At 48.2% G+C, this 4,821-nt stretch overlaps 1 long non-coding RNA gene across 1 annotated transcript; it reads left to right on the forward strand.

Moving 5' to 3' along the window:
- The first annotated feature begins 1,667 nt into the window (after positions 1-1,667).
- LOC147731307 (uncharacterized) lies at positions 1,668-4,606 on the forward strand. Its single transcript, XR_015308626.1, has 3 exons — positions 1,668-1,774; positions 2,526-2,654; positions 4,447-4,606. It is a non-coding gene; the product is annotated as an uncharacterized LOC147731307 (long non-coding RNA).
- The last annotated feature ends 215 nt before the right edge of the window (positions 4,607-4,821 follow it).

Here is a 4,821-nt window from a genome sequence, read left to right on the forward strand (position 1 = left end):
TTTACATGGAGCAAGCCAATAATGCCGCTGATGACGATTACATTGTAGTTAAATTATATTTCAAAATCTTCTGTGCATTTCAGGTGCACTGCTCTCCTTCTCAGTGGCGTTGCTACTATGCTTATTTGTTTTCTATTTCGTGGTCTCATTGGCCTGAGTAACTATTATGTATGAGTGTACTTTACAGAACTGCGTAATGCTAGACACTAGGGGGCAGATTACATTTACAAGCCCCTTGCGCCACGTTTACGTTGCCTTGCGTGACGCAACAGCGGCGTAAACGTGCCGCATCCCTGCGAGTCATTTACAGCATGACGCATCTAGGGAGATGCGTCATGTTATAAAGCCATGGGCCTGCACCACAATGGGTGCGTTCCTAGTACGCAGGGTGGGCGCCGCGGTCCAGCGGCTGTGCGCCTCGCAAAATTGCCTGCGTGAAATGTACAAGATTTAACGCAGGCACTTCTGCGACGCTGCTACGTCAATTCAATTCCTTATGTCTGCTCGAAGCAGGCGAAAGGACTGACACAGCATGTTAAGTATTGGGTGGCCCTGAGCATTACTGGAGTTGCATTGCATTGGCGACGTGACTCCAGCGCTGCGCCGCTCTTACGTGACGAGATGCCTCACGCAAGTGCCTACCCTTGCACCAGGGCGCGCCGCATTGTAAATGAGGCACATCTGCCGTGTCGCAAGGGTAGTTTTGCGTGACGCATTTGATCTGGCGCATCTCTGGAGATGCGCCAGAACGCGTAAGTAAGTATGCCCCTAAGGGGCAGAATTGCAATTACCGTCGCATCCCTGCAAAGTAGCAGGGATGCGCCATTAATTGTGCGGCCCGCTACCACCACCAAACATGGTGCGCCGTATTTGCAATGCGGCGCACCATGGGCCCAAAACGTCACCGAAGCTTTACTGCTGGAGTTGCGTCGCAACGATGGCGCAGCTCCATCAATGCTCTGGGGTACCCTATCTCCCCAATGCTGGGTCAAGCCGTACGTCTGCTTCAAGCAGGTGCAGGGTTTGTGTGACGCATCATTGTCCTAAAGGTGACTGATTGATATTTTGTAGATTTCCCTCAGCCACTATTAGGATGTGTTCCAGCGCAGGAATGCCCTCCCTTGCGCCGGAACGCCCCCTGATGGCGCAGGGCTTTATAACGGGATGCATCTCCCAAACGCGTCACGTTGTTATAATATTATACGCCGCACCATGGCGCCCTTTTTTGTTTAGCTGCTGCGTCACAAAAGTCACGCAAGAACGGCGCAAAAGAGCCGCAAGGGCTTAAATCTGCCCCTTCCTTTGTAACCCTGACAATAAGAAAAATAGTGGCGGTGGATTGATAGTTTGACTATTTAAATGACTGGTAATGTAGCAGGCAACTGTTAGTGTTGTCACTGATCTGACTGAAATCACAATGGAGTTTGTCTGTCACTTTGCGTCTTGCCTGCGGACTGCTGCCTGCCAGTCCTAGGTGAACGTTTCAGTACTTTGTTTAGTGAGTTACGTGACTTTCGAAGTCACAGGTCCGCAAATAAATGAAAAGTAACCATAATCAATATAATTTCGCAGAAATATTTTGTTATTGTTCTTTTGAAATGTTTGATTTGGTTGACATTGACAAGCAACAATCATCCATGTTTTCTGTTCTTTCTTTCATGTTGTACGTCAGCTCCCCCCAGGGGCGAGAGGAGGACACAGGAGCAGCAGGCGGCGGATGCTGTTCATCAACAGGGCCAGGATCGGGCAGGCGAGGGCTCCTCTGCTGGCCCCAGTAAGTTTTCATTTTAGACTAGTACCCATTTTTCCTAGCGTTCCTCATTTGACTTTTTTCAAAATTGTCTTTGCTCTTCTTGTAGACTGTATCTAAATTCTTATCCTGCCTCTACTATGACTCCCTGTGGTATTACTAGATTATTCTTATTAGTCTGTCTGTGTAGCTAACTAAGATTGCACGGTTGGCGAAACTCCCATGATTCTAGTCAGCAATAGCTCTATCAACTTAGTGCAGTCCTCTGGGATTGTCCATAATGTCTTTTGAACTGTTCTATCTGGACTCATGCTTGCAAAAATTGCAAAACCTTTCGCTCAGTCACTCTAGTCTGGACCAAAAAACACAGATTGTATTTAAGTTTAAAAGCTTTATTAAAAGTAAACACATTTATTAAAATGAAGTCATAATAAAACTAAACGTTTAACTGATAATGGAAAAGTGGTTAGTGCTGACGATTAATTGAAGACATTTCTTGTGGTCGAGCCGAGCTCTCACCTGGTTTCAACTTGATCTTGTTGTTAGAAGTCCATCTTCTGTCTGTGTGGAGAAAAATGGTGCGTGTTAAAAAAACAGATTTCATCAGTTGTGCCTAAAAGTGCAGCAAGACAACCTTCCCTGGAAAAAGGGACATTTTTTTTAAGTTTAACGTAGACAGTCACAAATTACATTGTTTTCACATGTCTTCATTCCTAGACCAAATACTAGTGACTAGTGAGTGCTTTATTCTAACATTCCTAAATGTACTTTATAGGTGGAACATCTGGTGGCGGGGCCAGTGTGGAGGTGGTGGTGCTCGACACGGAGGCGGAGGGCGATTCTTCAGGGGAGGAGGCGGCGGCGGCAGCTGTGAGAGTTGAGACGGTGGTGGTGGCGGCCAGAGGTAAGCTCTTATATATTCCTTACTTATTGAGATTGAAGACTAGCTGGGAAGGCAAGAATATGAGATGCATGGCTGGGTGAATGATGAAGTAATGATGGGTGGAAGGACAACAGCCTGGGTGGGTGACACAGAAACTGTATGTGTCCATATACCTGGATCATGCTACTATCTGACTCTTAGATAGCATATGTGTATCTAGAGCAGGGGTACTCCTAGTACGGCCCGCGGGCCGGTGGTGGCCCGGCAAGCCTTCGTTGGCGGTGCGCAGACCTTGCAGACAATCACTGCTCCCCCGGCCCCCACAGAGCAGAGGCTTTTTTGTATTTCACCTGTTAGCGCCCCTGCATCTCCACTCTGACAATCACTGCTCCCCCGGCCCCCACAGAGCAGAGTGGAGATGCAAGGCCACAAAGAGGTGAAATAGAACAAAGCCTCTGCTCTGTGGGGCCGGGCAAGCAGTGATTGTCAGGGTGGAGAAGCAGGGGCGCTAAAACAAACAAAGCCTCAATAATATGTTAATGGTCTTTTAAAGACCTGTTAAGTACTTTGGTGTTGTTGTCTGTGTGTGCGCGTTGAGGAAGCGGTCTCAACCCGGGCTGAAGGCTGACACAGATAGACACACACACAGTGAGATGACAGAGGGGGAGGGAGAGGGAGGGCAGGAGGGAGAGAGAGATGGAGGGAGGGCAGGAGGGAGAGCAGGAGGGAGAGAGATGTATGTAAATGCTGGGTCTGGTGGCTCAGTGGATGAGGGCATCTGCTGCAGGGACCTGTGTGCAACCTCATGGTCACAAGTTATCGTTTTGCTTTAGCCCCGCCCCCTCTGACTCCGCCCCCACCAGTGCGGCCCTCGGCCCCAAACTACACTGTAAATGTAGCCCCTGAGAGAAAGTTTGTGAGTACCCATGATCTAGAGAGAGTAGATGGTCAGTGGATGAACTAAGTGTAACTTTGAAGAGCATGTAACACTGCACCCGCACGTCCGTTCCAGTGTAGGAAAGGCAAGGAAAAGAACTTTTAATTTTGTCCAAATACTACCATAAATAGTAGCAGTAGTTTGTATTGCAAGCACTGCATAGATCCGGTTATTATGGTGGCCACTCCCTACCTCTCTTAATAAGTTTAGTAGTACTCAGTCATTCATGTGTGGATGTATCACTGGTCACTCAATAAAAAGCAAAGCACCTAAAGTCATCCCATATATAAGCAAAAACATCCCATGTGAAGTGATAGATAATCAGATTATTTATCTTCTTCAATTTTCCATTTCTAGTACTCATTTCCACTGTAGGGTGAAAGTTAAATTAATTAAGCAGTAGCCCTTGAGTTGTAACAGAGTATTCTCAGTGCCACCCGTAATAGAAAAGTAAGAGATTCACCACCTGCATGTACTGGACGGGTACAGTAACGCAACGGCAACGCAAGTCTAGGTCACTCCTCATGGCGTGCGTCTCTTTTTCTCGGGTGCAAGTTTACCGCGCTGGCATTATGCCGGCTTGCAGAAAATAACGTACCAATTTTCCAAAACAAGAGATAAGAAGAAGAATAAGACTGGTGTACTTTCATAGTCGACTCCAATGGAAGTCCACAGTGCTCATAGAATTTGTTCCTTAAACTCCCACTAATGTTAGAGCAAGGATGAAGAAGTGTGAGGTTAGATAGATACTGGCCTCAATAGTTATGTAATGCGCTTGCAAGTTGCTAGTTGTACTGCAGCACAAATTTCTGCTGAATGATTGAGTTAATCTTAAAGAGCATTGGTTACAGACTATGTCTTTCTTTCTTCATATAGGTTCTCCTTCCAAACGAACAAGGAGGAAGGAGCTGGCTAGAGCGGCCCGGCAACGGAGGATCGAGGCCACTGTTGCGGAATATCGGCGGCTGGTGGCCCTGGAGGACGTGGAAAGTGTGCAGTCGACAACTACGACAACGTCGTCTGCATCGGCCTCCGTGGCCCCACGGGCTGCCACCCAGCACAGTGGTCCACCGAGACTGAGCCGGGCTGCCAAAGGCAAACGCCACCGCCGAGCAGCAAGGCCAACAGCTGCTTCTCACAGGCCTTGCACCTGCAAGGCAGTGAAGGCACGCCTGCGCCGCACTACCCTGATGGTGTCCCGCCTTCAGCAGGAGCTCGCCTTGCTCCGCGAGGAGCATGATGCCCTGGCCC

This window comes from Lissotriton vulgaris, chromosome 2_1, assembly GCF_964263255.1.
Source record: "Lissotriton vulgaris chromosome 2_1, aLisVul1.2, whole genome shotgun sequence".
NCBI classification, from domain to species: domain Eukaryota; kingdom Metazoa; phylum Chordata; class Amphibia; order Caudata; family Salamandridae; genus Lissotriton; species Lissotriton vulgaris.